We start from the raw sequence: 23227 nt of genomic DNA, 5'->3' as shown, positions 1-23227 counted from the left end.
CACCTTCCATAAATTTACTGACAATCAAGAGTAGACTGATGGGGCAGTAATCGGTTGGGTTGGATTTGTCCTGCTTTTTCCATATAGGACATATATAGGAAATTTTCCACATTGTTGGGTAGATACCAGTTTTGTGATTATACAGGAGCATCTTAGCAAGGGGAGTGGCATGTTCTGGAGCACAAGTCTTCAGTGCTATTGCCAGAATGTTGTCAGGGCCTTTAGCCTTTACAGTTTTCAGTGTCTCTCACCATTTCTTGATATCATGTGGAATGAATCAAAATGTCTGAAGACTGGTATATGTAATGGTGAGGATCACTGGAGGAGGCCAAGATGGATCATCTACTTGGCACCAAGCTTCATCCTTATCCTTTGCACTGATATGCTGGACTCTTCCATTTGTGGAGCTTCCTCCTCCAGTGAGTTGTTCAATTATCCACTGCCATAGATGACTGGATACGGCAGGACTTGTGGAGCTTAGATCTGATCCTTTGGTTGTGGGATCACTTAGCTATGTCTATCACTTGCTGCTTATGCTGCTTAGCGTGCAAGTAGTCTTGTTTGGTGACTCTCCATTGAACCAGGGTTGATCCCTTGGCTTGATAGTAATGGTTGACTGGGGGATATGCCAGGCCATGAGGTTGCAGATAGTGCTGGAGTATAATTCTGCTGCTGAAAATGTGTTGCTGGAAAAGCGCAGCAGGTCAGGCAGCATCCAAGGAGCAGGAGAATCGACATTTCGGGCATGACTCCTTCTTCAGGAATGAGGAAAGTGTGCCAAGCAGGCTAAGATAAAAGGTAGGGAGGAGGGACTTGGGGGAGGGGCGTTGGAAATGCGATAGGTGGAAGGAGGTTAAGGTGAGGGTGATAGGCCGGAGTGGGGGTGGGGGCGGAGAGGTCAGGAAAAAGATTGCAGGTTAGGAAGGTGGTGCTGAGTTCGAGGGTTGGGACTGAGACAAGATGGGGGGAGGGGAAATGAGGAAACTGGAGAAATCTGAGTTCATCCCTTGTGGTTGGAGGGTTCCTAGGCGGAAGATGAGGCGCTCTTCCTCCAGCTGTCGTGTTGCTATGGTCTGGTGATGGAGGAGTCCAAGGACCTGCATGTCCTTGATGGAGTGGGAGGGGGAGTTGAAGTGTTGAGCCACGGGGTGGTTGGGTTGGTTGGTCCGGATGTCCCAGAGGTGTTCTCTGAAATGTTCCACAAGTAGTTGGCCTGTCTCCCCAATGTAGAGGAGGCCACATCGGGTGCAGCGGATGCAGTAAATGATGTGTGTGGAGGTGCAGGTGAATTTGTGGTGGATATGGAAGGATCCCTTGGGGCCTTGGAGGGAAGTAAGGGGGAAGGTGTGGGTGCAAGTTTTGCATTTCTTGCAGTTGGAGGGGAAGGTGCCGGGAACGGAGGTTGGGTTATAATTCTGCTGCTGTTGATGACCCACAATGCCTCATGGATGCCCAGCCTTGAGCTGCTAGATCGGCTCGAAGTCTGTCCCATTTAGCACGGTGCTAGTGCTACACAACACAATGGGAGTTATTCTCAATGTGAAAGCAGGACCTCATCTCCACAAGGACTGTGCAGTGGTCACTCTTACTGACACTATCATAGATAGATGCAGCTGCAGCTGGCTGATTGGTAAGGATGAGGTCATATATGTTTTTCGCTCTGGTTTGTTCCCTTGTGACCTGCCGCAGATCCGGTCCAGCAGCTATATCTTTTAGGACCTGACCAACTCGATCAGTGGTGCTGCTGCCAAGCCACAGTTAATGGGTGGACGTTTATATCCCCTAAGCAGAATCCATTTTGTGTCCTTTGCCAACCTCAGTGCTTCCTCCAAGGATTATTCAACATGAAGGAGTATTGAATTATCAGCCAAGGGAGGACAGTAAGTGGTAATCAGCAGGAGGTTTCCTTTCCCATGTTTAATCTGAAGCCACAAGACTTCATGAAGTCTGGAGTCAATACTGAGGACTCCCAGGGCAACTTCCTCTCAACTGTATACCATGATGCCACCATCTCTGCTGATCTGTCTTGCTGGCAGGACAGGACATATCCAGGTATGATGGTGGTATTTGGGACAATGTCTGTTAGGTGTGACTCTGTGAGTGTGACTATCTCTGGCTTTTGCTTGACTAGTCTGTGAGACAGTTCTCTTAAATTTGATACAGGCTCCTAGATGTTAGTAAGGAAGACTCCACAGGGGTGTCAGGGTTGTATCTGTCATTGTCTTTTCCAATGCCCAGGTCAACGCCAAGTGATCCATTTGGTTTCATTTCTTTGAGACTTTTTAGCGATTGGTACAACTAATGGCTTGCTAGGTAATTCATGGGGGTCACAAGTAGGCCAGACCAGGTGAGGATGGCAGATTTCCTTTCCTGAAGGACATTAGTGAGCCAGATGGGATTTTCTGACAATGGCAATGGTTTCAAAATCATCAACAGATTTTTAATTCCAGACTTTTTAAAAATTGAATTCAAATTCCACCATCTGCCAAAGAGGGATTTGAACCAGGGTTTCTAGAACATTAGATGAACTTTTGGATTCACAGTCTAGTAATAATGCTACTAAACCATCGCCTACCCATTCTGTATAGCTGCAGCATAACTTCTGCATCCTTATACTTCAGTTGTCCACATAAAAAGGCCAGCATTTTATTAGCCTTCCAAATTTTTTCTGCAACACATCACAGTGTTAAGAACTATGCAACTGAGTCTCAGGTCTCTTTAGATATCCATTGTATTTAATTTCATGTCATCTAGAAACTACCCAAATTGATCCAAAATGGATAACTGCACACTTAATTCCGTTGAACTTCATCTGGCACAGTTTTTCTTCTTCACCTTATCTATCAATATCCCTTAGTCATTTTTTTACAATCTACAATGCCAGCTAACATCGGAGAAATGACTTTCTATGCCATTATCCAAGCCATTAATAAATAATGTGAATAACCGAGTCCTTAACACAGATCCTTGTGGGACAAAAGGAATATCACATTTCTGCCAATTTGAGTATCTACCCATTGTCCCCACCTGTCATTCAACCAATTTCCTAGACAGGTCAGTAAGTTGTCCTCAATTCCACATCCATCCAGATTAGTTAAAGTCTCTAATATGGGACATTATCAAAAGCCTTCTGGAAGTCCACATAAACAACATCCATAGACATTTCCCTGTCCATTACCTGAGTTGCCTCCTCAAAAAATTCAATGAGGTTTGTCAGGCATGACTCACTTGTCTTGAAGCCATGCTGGCTCTTCCTGATTAACTGAAAAGATTGGAAGTGTTCAATTAAGTGTTCAATTGGATGTGTTGGTTATATAGCCCAAACATTTCCCCACCATGTGTTAGGCTATTATGTAATTCCCTGGCTTTCCTCTTTCACTGTTGTTATAAAGCAGAGTGACATGTATAGTCTCCCAACTCAGAGGGACAGCTTTGAATCTAGGGATCTGAAAGCTTATAGTTAGGATGTCTACAGTATTCACCCGTACCTCCTTTAATACCCTTTGATCAAACCCATCAGGTCCTGAAGGTTTGTTATTCTTTAATTCCATTAAATTCAGATTGGCAAACAGCTCTGTAAGTTCAGCAGCATTCCTAGGAAGGGTGGTCACTGCTGAGACTACAGCCATCCTACCATTCTAAGCACTGGAGCCCACAGAACCAGCAATGGGGTGTACTGCAGAGGCAGAAAATAAAGCCCAGGTGGAAGTAGGTGAAGTGAGATGTGGGGATCATGATGACAAGGGCAGTTCTCAGCAAGCAATGGTGACGTGAATGTTTTGGGGGTGAGAAGGCTTCTGGAAAGGGGCCAATAATATAGGCAACAGAAATTCCAGCATCAGAAATTGCATCAGAATTGCATCATTTTTCACTGATCAAGAATTTGAAGCTTGAAGCATTGCATTCTTTAAACATTTAAATAAAATTTAAACTGGATATAAAATCTAAGATTATTTTACAAGTAGAACATTGTATTTTCTCACCTCTTTTGCTTCGGTAGTTTATAATCTCTGTTGCTTTGGAGTGATTTGCACACTTTATAAAGTAATGTTTGTTTGAATTGTTTGCAATACTATGAATCTCTGTGCTGTTTATGCTAAAGTTCAGGGAGCTATGTGACTTGGCAACTTTAAAATAAAGAGTCTGAATGGGAATATTATGCAATTAACAAATACCTCACAATTAATAAAAAGATTACAAGTATCATTTTTATTCTATGCATGCTATATTGCCATCCACAAAACTATCAGTGTTTTTGAATTTTTGCAACTTGCTACAATGCATAATTAACTACAATATTGTATTGTCACACAGAAACAAAAAAAAACTGTGTAATGAAAAAAGAATGAAGCAAAACAAACCATGATTTCCACACCCAATCACAACTAACCTTTCTACAAAATAACTACGTCAATCGTATGGTTACGATCATTGTGATTTGATTCAGGTCACACCTGGAATGTTAACTTAACATTTATGTTTACAAATGCTGACCTGTGGTACAATTCCTGATTTGTTGTTTTTAACTTCAGATCCCTAACATTGGTAATTTCTCTTTTCTCAACCTTACTTCATTTTAGAAAGAAGCTTCTATGTGGACAAAGGTGTCATGAGGAAAACAAAATTCTGAGTTTTACTGTTTGTATCTGTTAGGCTGAGAACCACATGGATAGTATACTTAATAAAGTGGTCACAGCGCAAATTGAAGACAGACTGGCAGACAGGATATAAGTGACTGCTGGTCAGTCTGGAAAGACTAGGCGGATTATAGAGGACTACCTTAGGTAGGAGTCTCAATCACTCGTAACTAACTTTCCACTTTGGGTACTGGTGAGGGTAATGGTTCACCAAAGAAATATAGCAAGAGTCAAGCTTGTTGCACCACATGTGGCTCAGATGTACAAGTGGGGAAAGGTTGGGGGGAAAGAGCGGAAAGACAATGTTGCTAGGCAATTCCACAGTTAGATAAACAGAAAGGCAATTCTGTAGCCATTTCTGAACATCCAGCTTATATCGTCTCCCTGGCCCAAGAGTCAAGGATGTCATGAATCAGCTGCAGAATATCCTTTAGGGGAAAAGTGAAGAGTCCAAGTTCATGGTCTACATTGGTAGCAATAACACAAGTGAAAAAAAAAGAGGACGAGGTCCTGAAAATAGAATTTGGAAAGCTGGCAAAAGACTGAAAAGCGAGATCTAAAAAGCAGGAATCTCAAGATTGCTCTCCGTGGCATGTGCTAGGCACTATAGAAAGGTTGAGTGGATGAACACATGGCTGTAAAATAGCATGGGAGTACTTTTGATTTCTGGGATATTAGGTTTATTTCTAGGGCAGGAAGAACCCAGATAAGGAGGATGGTTACACCTTAGCAGGAATGATGCTGACTGAGAAAAGTTTAAATTACTTTATCAGATGAATGGGAACTGAAAAGTAAATCCAGATAATAAAAACAAATATGGTTATGACAAATAGAAAAGTTGAAAGTGACAGTGGGAAGCAGCAGAAACAAATCTTAGAATCAAGCAACGTCAAATTCAAGAATAACATTCAAAAAGCAGAATGAATAGCATTTTTATCTGAATGCATTTGCAAAAATAAAGGTGAATTGATGATACTGCAGTGTGATGCCAATAGCATGTGTTCAATTCTGCACCCCTTATCTGAGGTGTGGAATTGAATATTAAAAGGATATTTAGTATTTAGGTGGGACAGGCAAAAATCAAAATGAGATGGGGTAGTGCTGTTAGTAAAGGGATAGGATCAAATTACTAGTGAAAGGATCTGAAAAGGATGTTTGGGTAGAGCTAAGAAACAGCAAGTGGCAGTAAATATTAATAGGAGTGGTTTATAGGCCACCAAACTAGTGACAGCATAGAGCACAGTGTAAATTAGGAAATTGTAGGTGCATATAGCATATGGAATGCATTAATCATGGGAGATCTCAATCTACATATGGACGGAGTAAATTTACTGAGCACCAATACAGTGGAGAAAGACTTCCAGAGATTATTTTCTGGTGTAATGTGTCGAGGATCTTTTAGATCTTGATGTTTTAGATCCAGTATGATGCATTGAGAAAGGACTAATTAATAATCTTATTGTAAAAGAGCCTTTAAGGAACAGGGGCTACAGTATGATAGGATATTCCATGAAGTTTGAAAAAAGATATAATTCAAACTGAAGCTAGGGTCTCAAACCTAAACAAGGGCAATTATGAAGGTAGAAGGAGGAAATTTTTGATGGGGGGAGTTTGTAAAAATACATCAAAATGTCTTAAAGTAGATATGTAATTGCTATTATTTAAAGTGTTAATGTTTTATTTTTGAAAACATGATTATTTTAAGGCAAAAATACTCACAGGCAAAGCAAGGCAGCTACAGCAAACATGGGAAGTTAAAGGTAGTTTTAGATTAAAGGAATAGGCTTATACATTAGTAAAGAAATATAGAATTATAGAATTACAGAAGAGACCATTTGGCCCATCGAGTCAGTACCATCAAAAACACACTATTCCTACACTAGTCCCACTTAGCCGCACTAGGCCCATAGCCTAAATGTTGTGGCACTTCAAGTGTTCATCCATGCGTGGAATAAAAGTTGTGAGGTTTCCCACCTCAACTACCCTCCCAAGCAGTGCATTTCAGTTTCTTAACACCCTCTGGGTGAAAAATCTTTTCTGCAAATTTCCTTTAAACCTCCTGTCTTTTACTTTAAAAGTGTGAACTGCCCCCCACCCACCCTCGATCTTAACACTTTCACTAAGTGAAACAGCTGTTTTTGATTCATCCCTTCCATGCCCTCATATTATACATCTTTCAGGATTCTGTGTTGAAAAAAACAATCCAAGCTTATCCATCCTCTCTTCTAAGCTGAAATGCTACATCTCAGGCAGCATTGTGGTGAATCACTACTACACTGCTCCAGTGCAATCACATCCTTCCTGTTGTGTGGTGACCAGAATCACACACAGTACTCTAGCTGTGGCCTACCAAACTACTGTACAGCTCCAACAATAGCTGCCCTGCTCTTATAATCTATGTTATGACTGATAAAAGGCAAATGTCCAGTACGCCTTCTTGACAACCCTATTTACCTGTCCAGCTACCTTTTGGGATTGGTGGACAAAACACCCCAAGATCCTTCTGTTCCTCTATTCTTCCTATTGTCTACCATTCATTGAGTACATAGAACATAGAACAATACAGCACAGAACAGGCCCCTCGGCCCACGATGTTGTGCCGAACATTTGTCCTAGCTTAAGCACCTATCCATGTACCTATCCAATTGCTGCTTAAAGGTGACCAATAATTCTGACTCTGCCACTCCCACAGGCAGCGCATTCCATGCCCCCACCACTCTCTGGGTAAAGAACCTACCCCTGACATCCCCCCATACCTTCAACCCTTCACCTTAAATTTATGTTCCCCTGTAACAGTGTTGTACCCAAGGAAAAAGTCTCTGACTGTCTACTCTATCAATTCCCCTGATCATCTTATAAACCTCTATCAAGTCACCCCTCATCCTTCACCGTTCCAATGAGAAAAGGCCTAGCACTCTCAACCTATCCTCGTATGACCTATTCTCCATTCCAGGCAACATCCTGGTAAATCTCCTCTGCACCCACTCCAAAGCTTCCACATCTTTCCTAAAATGAGGCGACCAGAACTGCACACAGTACTCCAAATGTGGCCTTACCAAGGTCCTATACAGCTGCAACATCACCTCACGACTCTTGAATTCAATCCCTCTGCTAATGAACGCTAATACACCATAGGCCTTCTTACAAGCTCTATCCACCTGAGTGGCAACATTCAAAGATCTATGAACATAGACCCCAAGATCCCTCTGCTCCTCCACCTTACTAAGAACCCTACCGTTAAACCTGTATTCCGCATTCTTATTTGTCCTTCCAAAGTGGACAACCTCACACTTGAACTCCATCTGCCACTCCTCAGCCCAGCTCTGCATCATATCTAAGTCCCTTTGCAGCTGACAACAGCCCTCCTCACTATCCACAACTGCACCAATCTTCGTATCCTCTGCAAATTTACTGACCCACCCTTCGACTCCCTCTTCCAAGTCATTAATAAAATTTCCAAACAGCAGAGGACGCAAAAAATGATCCCTGCGGAATTCCACTCGTAGCTGGGCTCCAGGCTGAATATTTACCATCTACCACCACTCTCTGACTTCGACTGGTTAGCCAGTTCTCTATCCAACTGGCCAAACTTCCCACTATCCCATGCCTCCTGACTTTCCGCATAAGCCTACTATGGGGAACCTTATCAAATGCCTTACTAAAATCCATGTACACCACATCCACTGCTCTACCCTCATCCACATGCTTGGCCACCTCCTCAAAGAATTCAATAAGACTTGTAAGGCAAGACCTACCCCTCACAAATCCGAGCTGGCTGTCCCTAATCAAGCAGTGTCTTTCTAGATACTCATAAATCCTATCCCTCAGTACCCTTTCCATTACTTTGCCTACCACCAAAGTAAGATTAACTGGCCTGTAATTCCCGGGGTTATCCCTATTCCCTGTTTTGAACAGGGGCACAACATTTGCCACTCTCCAGTCCCCTGGCACCACCCCCATTGACAGTGAAGACGAAAAAACCATTGCCAACGGTTCTGCAATTTCCTCTCTTGCTTCTCACATAATCCTAGGATATATCCCGTCAGGCCCAGGGGACTTGCCTATCCTCAAGTTGTTCAAAATGTCCAACACATCTTCCTTCCTAACAAGTATCTCCTCTAGCTTACCAGTCCGTTTCATACTCTCCTCTTCAACAATACGGTCCCTCTCATTTGTAAATACTGAGGAAAAGTACTCATTCAAGACCTCTCCTATCTCTTTCGACTCAATACACAGTCTCCCACTACTGTCCTTGATCGGACCTAGCCTCGTTCTCGTAATTCTCATGTTTCTCACATACGCATAAAAGGCCTTGGGGTTATCCTTGATCCTACCCGCCAAAGATTTTTCATGCCCTCTTAATTCCTTTCTTCAGCTCCCTCCTGGCTATCCTGTATACCTCCAAACGCTCTGTCTGAACCTTGTTTCCTCAACCTTATGTAAGCCTCCTTCTTCCTCCTTACAAGACATTCAACCTCCCTCGTCAACCAAGGTTCCCTCACACGACCATCTCTTTCCTGCCTGACAGGTACATACATATCAAGGACATGTCGTATCTGTTCCTTGAAAAAGTTCCACATTTCAACGACATCTTTCCCTGACAGCCTGTGCTTCCAATTTATGCTCCTCAGATCCTGTCTTGCAGCATCGTATTTACCCTTCCCCAATTGTAAAACCTGCCCTGTTGCACGCACCTATCTCTCTCCATAACCAAGGTGAAAGTCACAGAATTGTAGTCACCATCACCAAAATGCTAACCCACTAACAAGCCCTTCACTTGTCCCGGTTCGTTACCAAGTACCAAATCCAATATGGCCTCCCCTCTGGTCGGAAATCTACATACTGAGTTAGAAAAGCTTCCTGGACACACTGCACAAACACCACCCCGTCCAATCTACTTGATCTAAAGAGCTTCCAATCAATATTTGGGAAGTTGAAATTGCCCATGACTACTACCCTGTGGCTTCTGCACCTTTCCAAAATCAGTTTCCCAATCTGTTTCTCCATATCTCTGCTGCTATTGGGGGGCCTATAGTAAACACCCAACAAGGTGACTGCTCCTTTCCTATTTCTGACTTCAGCCCATACTACCTCCAAAGGCAGATCCCCCTCGAACTGCCTTTCTCCAGCCGTTATACCATTTCTAATTAGCAATGCCATCCTCCCTCCTTTTTTACCACCCTCCCTTATCTGACTGAAACATCTGTAACCAGGAACATCCAACAACCATTCCTGTCCCTCTTCTATCCACGTTTCCATGACAGTCACAAAATCGTAGTCCCAAGTACTGATCCACGCCTTAAGTTCACCCACCTTATTTCTGATACTCCTTGCGTTGAAGTATATACACTTGAGCCCATCTCTGTGTCCGCAAGTATTCCCTGTCAGTGCTACCTTCTCCACAGCCTCCCTACATTCTTGGACATCCTGAAAAACAGCTAACCTATTTACTGGGCTACAAGTCTGGATCCCATCCCCCTGCCAAATTAGTTTAAACCCCCCAGAAGAGTGCTAGCAAACCTACCTCCCAGGATATTGGTGCCCTTCTGGTTCAGGTGCAACCCGTCCTGCTTGTACAGGTCCCACCTTCCCCAGAATGCAGTCCAATTGTCTTAATACTTGAAGCCCTCCCTCCTACACCATCCTTGCAGCCTCTCCCTATTCCTTGCCTTACTGTCACGTGGCACCGGCAACAACCCAGAGATGACAATTCTGTCCGTCCTAGCTTTTAGCTTCCAGCCTAACTCCCTGAGCTCCTGAATGACCTCCCCAGAGTACTCCCTTGTCTTGTTACTTCTTCCAAAGTGTGTCACCTTGGATATTTATCAGTGGTAGTCATGATTTGGAAAAGCTGGTGTTGGACTGAGATGGACAAGGTTAAAAAAATTGCACAACACCAGCTTATCGTCCAACAGGTTTATTTGGAGGGACTAGCTTTTGAAGCACTGCTCCTTTATCAGGTGATTGTGGGAGTATAAGATCATAAGACACAGAATTTATAGCAAAAGGTTACAGTGTCATCCAGCTGAAATGACACTCCTAAATTATGTCTTTCATCTTTTAGATTGGGTTTGCTTGTTTCGGTTCTTTAATATGTAAATCACAGAATTTCTTTTAAGTCACATTCCCAAGAAGGCTTATGTTTTTTAGCTTCAGGTTTTCTAACAAAAATGCCATCTCAGCTCAGTTCTATTTTGCTCAAAAAATGCATATACTACAGTCAATCCATGTATATTCTATAAATCCCACTTTAGAAAAAGAACCAGTCTGACTCAAAATTGGGACAGAGACAGACTTTAACCTCACATCTTTAATGCATTGTCTGAGCTGAGATGGCACCTTTTGTTAAAAAACCTAAAGCTATCTTGAGAATGTCACTTAAAAGAATTCTCAGATTTACATATTAAAGAACCGAAAGGAGCAAATCCATTCTAAAAGATGAAAGACTTAATCCAGGTTTATCATTTCAGCTGCATGACACTGTAACCTTTTGCTATAAATTCTGTGTCTTATGATTTTATACTCCACAACCACCTGATGAAAAAGCAACACTCCAAAAGCTAGTGCTTCCAAATAAACCTGCTAGGCTATAACCTGGTGTTGTGTGATTTTTAACTATATTTATTAGGGTTAAATTCCAACACATTGATATCCACTGTAACCTAGTAGCTTACAACTCACTGTCAATCATCTTTGTGTCATCCCAAACTTACTAATTATCCCCCCACACTGTCATTTATATCATTTATGAAGATCTCCAATAATAATTGAACAGCACTATGCCTGATGGAATGCCATTGAACATAAGCTTGCAGTCACACAGAGCTTTCAACCACTATCCTGTCGCCTGCCACTAAGCCAAATAGGAACAAGCCTGAGGATTTTAGAATTCAGCAAAGGAGGACAACAAAATTGATAAAGAGAAATTGAATATATGACTATGAAGTTGCAAGAAACATAAACATGAATTGTAAAGGCTTCTGTATAAGTATGTACAAATAAGAAGACAACCATGAGTCCATCACAAGCAGAGTCAGGAGAATCGACAGTAGGGAATAGAGAAATCACTGAGAAGTTACATAAGTACTTTTTAACTTGTCGTCACAGAGGAAGAAAAAAATTGTCCCAAAAATAATTAAGATCTAGAGGAATAACGAGTGTGTGAAACTGAAAAAAATCATAATAGTACAAAGTTGAATTGGATAAATTGATGCGATTGTAAATTGACAAGTTGCTGAGCGTTAAAAGAAATGGCTTCCTAGGTATTGGTGATCACTTTTCAAAATTCAGTTAATTCTTCAATGGTACCTTTAGGTTGGAAGGTTGCAAATCTAAATCCACTGTTTAAGAAAATAATGAACTGCAAACAAGATAGCCTGACAGTAGTAGTGAGGAAAAACTAGCATCAATCATAAACAAAAGTGACAACTGGTCCTGAGAAAACAATTGATTGGACAGTCACCCACAATTTATGTAGAAATTACATTTGGCAAATCTGATAAAGATTTTTGAGGATATTATTAACAGACTCAATAAGGGAACCAGTGAATACAGTATACGTATTTGAATTTTCAGATTTTTAAAAGCATTCTACAAAAGGAGGTTAATAGACAAAATTAAAGAGCATGGGAAGGGTTTTTTTTATATTGTGATTCAGGTATTGACAGGTTGGCCAGTATTTATTGCCCATCCCTAATTAGCTTTTGGAAGGTGGTTGTGAGTTGCACTCTTGAATCACTGCAGATTAAGTACTATAGGTTGATCCACAATGCCATTAAGGAGAGAATTCTGGGACTTTCACCCAGGGCATTGAAGGAATAGCAATATATTTCCAAGTCAGTATAGGAAGTGAATTGGGAGGGAACTTGTAGGTTTTAGTTTTACTAGCTGCCCTTCTCCTTCTTGATGATAGTGGTTGTGAATTGGAAGGTGCTGTCCAAGGTGCCTTAGTGAATTTAGCAGGTCATCTTGTAGAGGTACACACAGCTGTGCATTGGTGGTGGAGCGATTGATTGTGGATGTGATGCTAATCAAGGCAACTGCTTTGTCCAGGATGGTGTTAAGCTTCCTAAGAGTTGTTGGACAGAAATCATCCAGGAAAATGGGGAGTATTCCATCATACTTCTGACTTGTGCCTTGTAAATGTTGGACAGACTTTGGAAAAGGCACAAAGGAAATTACTTGTTGCAGAACTCTTGGTCCCTAATCTGCTATTGTAGCCACAGTATTTAATGGTTTGCTCTAGTTCAGTTTCTGGTCATTGTTTCTGGGACATTCAGCCATAGTTACACCATTCAGTGTCATGAGGTGATGGTTAGATTTTCTGTTATTGAAGATGATGGTTACATGGCATTTGTGTGGTGCAATGTTACTTGTCACTAGTCAGCCCAAATTTGGACATTTTCCCGGCTAAGCTACACTTTGACATGGACTGCTCAGAAGTGGACAGGTTCACTGATGATTGCACATGTTTGGCGTCATTCATAACTTCTTGAATATTGAACCAGTTAACATCCATATGCAGCAAGATATAGACACAGCCTAGGGTTGGTCTGATAAATGACAACATTATCTAAGAGGGAGCCAGAGAGTTGGACAACCCAAAGGGAACAGTGAGACACAATCCACATGAGGGGCAAACATGGCTATTTTCAATAAGAGAGAACTTCTCCATGTGTCCTTGATACTCAGTGGCACAACCATCACAGAATCCTTTACTATCAGCATTGTGACAGTGACCACAGAATAGAAGCTGGTCTAGTCTAGCCATATAAATACTGCACTTATAAGATCAGCATTGAGACTAAATTCTGTGATGAGTGAGTTGATGCTGACTCTCTAAATCCTGTCCAACATTTATTGGGCACAATATTTTTCACTTGCGAGGCAGAGAGATTTACCTGGGAGAGAGTGAGCCTGTTGGGAAAAATACAAGAAACAGAGAGGATATAAAGAGGAAGAGGTGCTTGAGATAAACATTTTTCTGAAAGAAAGGGAGAAAGATAGGCAACACACAGGACTCACGAGAATATAAAGAGAAAAAGGGGCTTGAGTCTACATTTATGTGAGAAAGTAGCAAAGAGCAAACCTCATTCAGTAGCACACAGAAGACAAAGATATAAAGAGAAAAAGTGACTTTGGATCTACGTTTATACGAGAAAGAGTCATAGAGTTAGGAACTACATAGGAAACCTCAAAAGACAGTGAATAGACAATCATTAAATATTTTTAAGGCAGAGATAGATAAATTCTCGATCATCAAGGGGATGAATAACTATCAGGGATATGCAGGAATGTAGAACTATGGTTCAAATTAGATCAGCTACGATCTTATTGAATGGCAGAACAAGCCCAAAGGGCCGAGTGGCCTAAGCTTGTTCCATGTTTGTATGTTCAAGACAGCAAGCATATAAAGAGAAAGAGGGGCTAAGGTGTATACTTAACTGAGAGTCAGGCAGTGATCCTAGTTGAGAAACACACACAGAAGCAATGAGGATACAAAGAAGGCGTAGGATTTTTTGGAATCCTTGGAGGTAGGAAGGTTTTGGAATTTGAATGGAGATTGGAGTCAATGTGATACGTCTGCAAGTGTGAGAACTATGTAGATAATCACACAGTAAGCTACTACTGTGTAGGCAGACAAGGAATTGGACACTGCCAGGCCTCCCAAGAGAACCAGACTGATAATGCAGGAATTGTAAAATCCTCTTTGCTAATCAGTTTTCCATCTTGAAGACTGATGACGGTGTTGATTTATATAAGGAATGCTGTCAAGAGTCAAGGTTGCAGCACTATCAGTAGCTCAGCTGGACAGGAGGAGACAGAAAACAATCGTGACAAGGGGATTCATTTGTTAGGGCAACAGATAGGATCTAACCATGCTGGATGGGCTGCCCCCAAAAAGAGCTAGGAGAGAGTTCCTTGTGGAGCTTGTGCTCCTGGAGGTGGGGTGGGAGGAGGCTGTAAACTACCTCAATAGGAGTGTGGGAATGAGGAAAGAAATACCATTTTGCACAGAATACTGAGGCAGACAAATCAACCAAGACCAGAGAATAATAAATTAACAGCAAAGTCAGAATAAAGTAGAAAGGAATAAAGTCTGAATCAGAATTATACTGTGTATGTGAATACACAGAACATAGTCAACAAGATTTGGAAGTTACGGGAACAGATTGTCTTGTGGGATTGTGAAGTTGTGCCAGTAACACAGATATGGTTCAAGGTAGTTCAGGACTGGTGATAAAAGTCCACGAGTACAAGGTGTTCAGAAAAAACTGGAAAGGAAGAAAAGGAGGAGACACGATGGTAATGGCTGAGGATAGCATTGCTGTACTGGAGAAAGTTAAAAATCAAACAACACCAGGTTATGGTCCAAAAAGTTTATTTGAAAGTACTAGCTTTTGGAGCTCTGCTCTTTCATGAGGTAGCTGTTGTATTCATCAGCAGCACTCCGAAAGCTAGTATTTCCAAATAAACCTGTTGGACTATAACCTGGTGTGTATAATTTTTAACTTTGTCCACCACTGGCAACTCCACATCACATATTGGAGAAAGAGTAGGTCCCAGAGGGTTCAAGAATAGGACCAATTTGGCTGGAGCTAAGGAACAAAAAAAAACCAACAATTACGTTGCTTGATTAATCTACAGACCACCAATTCGTGGGAAGTAACAAATCTACAAGGGAACTACAGAAAGGTGAAAACTTCTTTAAGTGGCTTTAAAGGGTCATTACTTACACAAATAAAGATTGGGATAGCGGAAGCATTAAGGACTGATAGGGCCAATTGTTCTGAGATTGTTTCAGGAGAACTTTCAAGAGAAGTCCAACAAGAAAGGATGCAATGTTGATTCTGGTTCTTGGAAATGGGATGGTCTCTCAAATGATAAAAGTAGGGCAAATAAAATCCAGAACTCACCAAACAGTAGCAATAAAGGCACAAAATGGTCTGAATAGTGGGAAACAGAGAGTAATAGCTAATGGATATTTTTTAAGACTGGAAAGTTTCCAGTGGAGTTTCCCCAGGAATTGAATTAGAAGATTTGTTTTTCCTGATATGTATTAATGATCTAGATTTTTATCTGCAGGGAAAGTTTCAAAGTTTGTGGATCATGCAAAATTTAGAAGAATTGTAAACTGTCAGGAGAGCAGTGTAGAATTATGAGCCATGACGAAATGGCACAGCAGACTGAATGGGCCAAATGGTGTAATTCAGCTCCTTCATCTTATCTTATGGTCGAACTTCAAAAGCACAGGTTAGTGCGCACATAGATCACTGATAGAGTTTGATGCAGAGGAGTGTGAAGTGATTCATTTCAGCAGGAGAAACATTAAGAGGTAATATAAAATAAGGGGTATTCCAAAGGTGTTGCAGGAGGAGGGGCATGACTGTGTATGTACCCAAGTAATTAAATGTGGTAGGATAGGTGTAACAAGCAGTTAATATAGTATATAGTATCGTGGATTTATTAATAGGGGCCTAAAGTACTAGAGCAGGGAGATTATGCTGAACTTGTACAAAAGGAGAAAGTGAGGATGACATATGTTAGACAGTCAGTCAAAATGTATGACGCTGAAAAGGCACAGCAGATCAGGCAGCATCCGAGGAGCAGAAGAGTCGACATTTCAGGCATAAGCCCTTTATCAGGAATGTAAGGGTAAGCGGCTGAGAGATAAATAGTGGGAGTGGGGCTGGGGGAAAAATAGGTGGGAAGGTGTTAGGTGGATGCAGGTGGGAGATAATTGTCATAGGTTTGTGGGTAGGGTAGAGCTTATCTGTGGGAAGGAAGATGGACAGGTAAGACAGGTCAAGAGGGCAGTGCAAGTTGGAGGGTTGATATGGGATGAGGTGGGTGGAGGGGAGATTTGGAAACTAGTGAAGTCAATTTTGATGCCATGTGCTTGGAGGGTCTAGAGGCAGAAGATGAGGTGTTCTTCCTCCGGTTGATGGGTGGCTTTGATTAGGCAGTGGAGGAGGCCTAGGACTTGCATGTCCTTGGGAGAGTTGAAGTGGTCAGCCACAGGACAGTAAGGTTGTTTGGTGCGTGCATCCCAGAGATATTCCCTGAAATGTTCAATGAGTTGGCACCCCATCTCCCTGATGTAGAGAAGACCACGTCAAGATCAATGGAAACAGTAGATGAATGTTTGGATATGCAGGAAAATCTCTGCCGGATGTGGAAGAATCCCTTGGGGCCTTGGATAGAGGTCGAGGGAAGTGTGGGCACAGGTTTTACACCTCATGCAGTGGCAAGGAAAGGTGCCAAGTGTGGAGGGTGGATTGGTGGGGGAGTGGACCTAACAAGGGAGTCGCGGAGAGAATGGTCTCTGTGGAATGCAGAGTGGGGGTGGGGAGGGAAATTTATCTCTGGTGGTGGGATTTGACTGTAGATGGCAGACGATAATGCACTGTATCTGGAGTTTTATGGGGTGGAAGGTTACGACCAGTGTGTTCCATCCTGATTGTGATTGGAGAGGTGGGGTTCAAGTGCAGAGGTGCGGAAAGTGGAGGAGATGCCCTAGAGGGCATTGTTGACCACTTGGGAGGGGAAACTGCAGTCCTTAATATAGGAGGATATCTGGGATTTCCTGGAGTGGATTTACTTCTCCTGGGAGCAGATACAGTGAGAGCGAGGAATTGGGAGTAAGGGATCATGTTTTTACAGGAGGGGCAGTGGGATGAGGTATAGTTAAGATAGCTGTGGGAGTCGGTGGGTTTGAAATAGATGTCAGTGTTGAGTTGGTCACCTGAGACAGACAGAGATGGAGAGGTCCAGGAAGGAGATGGAAGTATCAGAGATGGTCCAGGTGAACTTGAGGTCAGGATGGAAGGTGTTGGTGAAGATGATGAACTGGGAGCACGAAGTGGCACCAATACTGTCATCAATATAGTAGAGGAAAAGGTAAGGAATGGTGCAGAAGAGGGACTGTTCCACATATCCCATGAAGAGGCAGGCACTGCAGGAGCCCATGCAAATGCCCATGGCTACTCCTCTGGTCCTTAGGAAGTTGGAGAATTGGAGAGAGAACTTGTTGAGGGTGAGGACCAGTTCCACAAATCAAATGAGTGTGTCGGTGAAGGGGGATTGGTTGGGTTAACAGGAGAGGAAGAAACAGAGGGGCTTGTATGCCTTGGTCATGGAGGATGGATGTGCCTTGGGACTAGATGTCCACAGTGAAGATGAGGTGTGGGGGTGCCGGGGAATTGAAAGTGATGGAGGAGGTGGAGGGTGTGGTTGGCGTCCAGAATGTATGTGGTGAGTTCCTGGATCAAGGGGACAGAATGGAGTCAATTTGAGGAGATGAGTTCAGTAGGACAGGAGCAAACAGAAACAATCAGTCGACCGGGCAGTCAGGTTTGTGGATTTTGGATAAGAGGTAGTACCAGGTGGGGTGGGGTTCTGGGACTATGAGGTTGGAGGCTGTGGGTGGGAGATCCCCAAAGGTGATGAGGTTGTGGATGATCTGGGAGATGATGGTTTAGTATGAGAGGTGGGGTCGTGGCCGTGGTTGAGGGGGCAGTAGGAGGAGGTGTCAGTGACTTTGCATCTGGCTTCAGCGATGTAGAGTTGGTGCATCATACTACCACTTCACCACCCTTGTCTGCTGGTTTGGGATGGGGCGGAAGAGAGGGTCGGGCTACACGTTGTGTGGGTGAGAAGTTGGAGCGAGTGAGAGGGGTGGACAGTTTGAAGTAGTCAGTGTTGTGATGGTAGTTGAAGTTAAAGTAGTCGAGGGAGGATAAGATGCGAGGAAGGGGTGTCCCAAGTGGATGGAGTATGTTGGAGGTGGGAGGAGGGGTCTTTGAAGGGTGAGCAGGAGTTGTGATGGAAAAAGTGAGCACAGAGGCTGAGGCAGCAGAAGAAAAGTTCAATATCACAACATGTACAAATTTGGTGACTCAGGGGTGACGCCACCTCCATCCAAAGCCCCAAAGCATTATTTCAAATCTGGAGGAGATTTTCCTGCACATCTACCCACCTCATCTACTGTGTCCATTGCTCTTGATGTTGTCTCCTCTAAATCAGGAAGACAGGATGCCAATTTGCGGAGTGGTTCAGGGAACATCTCTGGGACACATGCACCAAACAACCCCATGGCGCTGTGGCCAACCATTTCAACACCCCTTCCTCTCCCAAGAACATGCAAGTCCTGGGCCTCCTCCATCGCCTAATCAAAGCCACTCACCAAATGGAGGAAGAACGCCTCATCTTCCATCTTGGTATCCTCCAACCACATGTTATCAACATCAACTTCACCGGTTTCCAAATCACCCCTCCCCAAAACCTCATCCCATATCCAACTCTCCAACTTGGCACCACCCTCTTGACCTGTCCATCTTTCTTTCCACCTATCTGCTCCACCCTCCCAACTGACCTATCACAATCAACCCTCCCCCACCTTCATCTACCTATCACCTTTCCAACTACATTCCCCCATGCTCCACTCATCCCCCAATTTTGTCTCTCAACCCCTCCCCCTCCACATTTCTGATAAAGGGCTTTTGCCCAAAACATTGACTCTCCTCTCCTCAGATTTTGCCTGACCTGCTATGCTTTTCCAGCGCTACACTTTTTGACTCTGAAGTTGTACAAAACAATACTTAGACCTTAGCTGTAGTATTGTGTACAGTCTAGCTCCCACACTTTAGGAAAAATATAAATTGACTGAACAGAGTGCAGAAGAGGTTTATGAGCATGGTCCTAGGGATGAGAAACTTCAGTAGTATAGAGAGATAGCTGAAGTTTGGTACATTCTTCTTGAAGGAAGAGATGGCTAACAGCAGATTTGATCATGAGGTTTTTCAAAATCATGAGGGTGGGGGTTGGACAGTAAAAAGGAATGAAAAACAAGTGAATGTCTGGAATGCACTGACCAAAAGTGGCTGGAAGCAAGTTCAACTGAGGCATTTGAAAAGACATTTTGATTATTTGAAGAGAAACAATGTACAGGGATATGAGAAAATGACTGTAGCAATTCACCAAGATTCCTTCAACAGTACATTTCAAACCGACAGCCTCCTAGAAGCAAAATGACAGCAGATACGTATGACTATTAACACATGTTCCCCTCCAAATCACACATGTCCCTATTTGAAATTATATTGCTATTCCTTCACCCTTCAGAATAGCACTTTAGAGAAATCCTTAGCACAAGGACTGCAGCAGTTCCAAGAAAATGGCTCACCATGCATTGTCAATTGCAAATAAGATTACAATTTGGGTTGGACAACAAATGCCAGCTGATTCAGCAACACACACAAAAAAAGGACTGTACTAGAAGCTGCTTCAAAATGGAGGTGCCTTATTTCTAACATTTTTAGAATTAAAAAGAAAATTGATGTTGTTCCTGCTCACGTTTATTTCCAGTTCTGGCAGGACATCAAGTTCTTCCCCATTTCTATTCCTGCAGATTTCTGGATAACCAATTACTAACAGTTTGCCACAATTACTGAAAGGATCAGTCAGTCAGTATGTGATATTTTGAATGGGTGAGCACTCGGCTTGCAGAATACTGGATTAGCTGAAACATTTGAAGGCTGAAAACATCACAACTGGCCTCAATACTGTATTTCAGATTTTGGAGAAAAGGGGGGAAAAATTCCAGACAGTTCAAATCAAGAATAAATGTCAGCACAAATTGGTTGGGTCAAATGGCCTGTTTTATGCTGCACATTTTATGTTATGTTATGTTTGCAAACATGAGCTATCACTTCCAGTCCAGATTAGCATTGAGTACAAAGATGCCCACAGTTCCCTGTTCACTGGCTGCAAATATTAGCAATTTTGCAACATGGATACAATATGCTAGCAACTTCAACACTAAACAAAAATTGGCAGATCTGTTTATGTTGTCAAAACACAGCCCTACCTCTAACCTATTTAATGTTGTTTTGTTGTATTTACCTAATATAAACAGAAAGAACACTTTTTTCCACTTGTGTTTACAGTTAAGCCTTCATTATTGATTTTAAAATCACTCTCGCTAACATTGGAGATCCCTCACACAGCATAGAAAACTCTTCAACCTTTAGTAATCCATGCTGAATTTAACTTATAAACATTATTCTGAAAAGTTAAACAGAAAGCTTGTTTCATGAAGGCACCACTTAAAAATGAACTCCTGAACACATTACCAAACATAACAAAAAACATAAAGCAAATACAGTACATACACACCATAACTGGTAGTCTAGGAAAAATAAACTTAAAGATCAAGTGAGTTACATCAATCATAATCTCAGTGCCTTATTTTCTATTAAACATTGATTGCAAAGCAAATCCTGCTTTTATGATCTGTACTGTACTATCAGCATTTCATACCTTAAGTCCATTCTCCTTGGGCTTAGTTAAAATTCACCCAAGGTTCAATACATGTTTTGATGTTGCATTACACATCACTGTGTAGATATGTCTTGCAAAGCTCTGGAGCCAAAGACAGCTGTTAAAGGCAAGTATTGAATACATAATTGCAGCCTCTGTGAAGCTGGCCATCCATCTTGACTCAATTTTGATGACTCAATTTGATGAGTTGCATTAGATGCCCAAGTAATCTCTTGTGTGGCATGTAAATTAAACCAAGGCCTCAAATTCATGAAGTCCACCTCATCTCTGGATATCCAACCAGTCTGCTGCCCACACAAAACAGACTACTTGTGTTTGATTTTAACTCTTCATACATTAATGAGTTTTGAATGGGTCATAATCTCAGAGTAAGGGATTGCACATATAAACCAGAGATGAGAAGGGATTTCTTCTCTCAGGGGGCTGTGAATCTGTGGAATTCTTTACCATAGTAGATTACTGAGGCGGGGTCATTCAGTTTATTCATGGTTAAGACAGATGTATGGAAATAGAGTTACAGGGGAAAGGCAGGAAAGTGGGGGTGAATATCATCAGGTCAGCTACAATCTCATTGAATGGCCTACTTGTGCTCCTATGTCCTCATGGCTAGAATTGGATCCTTTGTATGAGGGAAAGACCAGACATAAATGAGATGCACACCCATAGGAAGAGACGATAGCTGCTGTTGCTCACCCTCCAACCAAATGACTCAAGAGTAACTATTTCTATGGGGCCATTCCTACGTTTCGTTTGCGCATCTGTTAACAACAATGATTCTTGGGTGGCCACAAACTTGAAGGTGGAAACTTTGCCCACCAAATGTCAATCAGTGTCCATAACAGAATGGAGAAATCAAAGGGAAGCAGACAATATAATACAACTTGGTCAAATGCATTAAAAATCAAAAAACATGCAAAAATATTTGTTCAGTTGTGAAGAAAAGTCATCAGCCTCTATTTTGCTCCCCATAGATGCTGGCTGACTGGCCAAGTATTTCTCATGTTCTTTTTTCCTGTTTTGTTTTCATTGACTTAAGTGTCTCAATACTCCAGAATAACTCATACTGTTGTAGCACTACTGCAAACGTCATTGTGAAACACAGTCAAAAAGTTCAGAGCTATGTCAGGTCTGTCCCCCGGAGTGGCAATAATAATTATAGAAGATGCATGTGGTTTGAAATACATTCATCGACGTTCTCTTCTGGCTATTTACATAAGTTACTGCAACACAGACTGCTTTTGGGCAATTGTCATAAATTCGAATCCACATCCACAACTTCCTTACGAGATCTTTTAATCATCTAAAGTTCGCGTCGTGGTTTCCTGACACGAGTAAATACTGTACCAAGATGCAAAAAAAAACTGCAGGGGTATACACTTATCGTCCCTTCAGTACACAACTTTTAATGAATAACTTACTTTTCTTTCAAAAGTGCCCCTACAGGTAACGACGATGCGCCAAAATTCCGTCAGCTAATGTTTAAAAGGACACGACAGCAATCTCCAAAAGCAGCAACAATCGTATTGTTAAGGTCGGCAGCTCGGCTCCACCGTGGCTCGGAAAGTGAACTCGGACAGTCCCAGGCAGATATAGAGAGAGAGCGGAGCCACGTGCCCAGTCTGTGTCCCCGCAGGAGGCGGATCGCTTTCCCCAAACACCAGCCTGAAACTCTTTCTCACATTTCCTCAACCAACCAGAAAGAACGTCCCCAAAATTGATCTGACCTTGCTTCTCAAATAGACTTTCTATTGCCGCGGGCTACAACATGTTGAAGTTTTGTGAATTATCTTCAGAGCTTTATTGATCCAGCTTTGCATTTTTTCTAACAAACTGGAACACATGAACTCACCGAATAAAGTTACATGTTTTTTGTATACTGTATTGATCTCCAAGGTTATATGATGAATGGCAAGTATATCCTTTCTTAGGTGTGGAGACCAAAAGTGCACACAATGTTTCAAGTGTGGTCTCACCAAAGCACTCTATAACTGCAGTAAGATAATCCTCACTTCTGAACTCAAATCCTCTTGCAATCAAAGTCAATACACCCATTGTTTGTTGCTGCTGCCACCTGTCTTTGACTGGTAGACAAGGACATCCGGATCCCTGTGTGCATTCCCACTTACAAATATATCATGTAAGAAATGAACAGCGTTTACAGATATCCCAAAGATGAATGAAGTTGTAATAGCTATACATTGCTCAACCTTCACATTCAGCCGACTCCCTGATTGTAGGCAGCCTCAGAT

The 23227-nt window shown here is 42.3% G+C and overlaps 1 protein-coding gene across 2 annotated transcripts in view; it reads right to left on the bottom strand.

Moving 5' to 3' along the window:
* Positions 1-22826, bottom strand: part of slc7a2 (solute carrier family 7 member 2) — a 165066-nt gene extending 142240 nt beyond the window's left edge. The window contains exon 1 of one of the 2 annotated variants that reach the window (XM_072570189.1): positions 22397-22826. The gene's annotated coding sequence lies outside the window, so the exon portion shown is untranslated. Of the gene's footprint in view, positions 1-20957; positions 21212-22396 lie in introns of those variants that run through there. The other variant, XM_072570209.1, reaches the window with a different exon arrangement.
* Between the last annotated feature and the right edge of the window lie 401 nt (positions 22827-23227).

The sequence above is a fragment of the Chiloscyllium punctatum genome, chromosome 1, assembly GCF_047496795.1.
Source record: "Chiloscyllium punctatum isolate Juve2018m chromosome 1, sChiPun1.3, whole genome shotgun sequence".
NCBI lineage: Eukaryota > Metazoa > Chordata > Chondrichthyes > Orectolobiformes > Hemiscylliidae > Chiloscyllium > Chiloscyllium punctatum.
The sequence above is the reverse complement of the archived record's forward strand: the minus strand, read 5'-3'. Positions and strand labels throughout refer to the sequence as shown.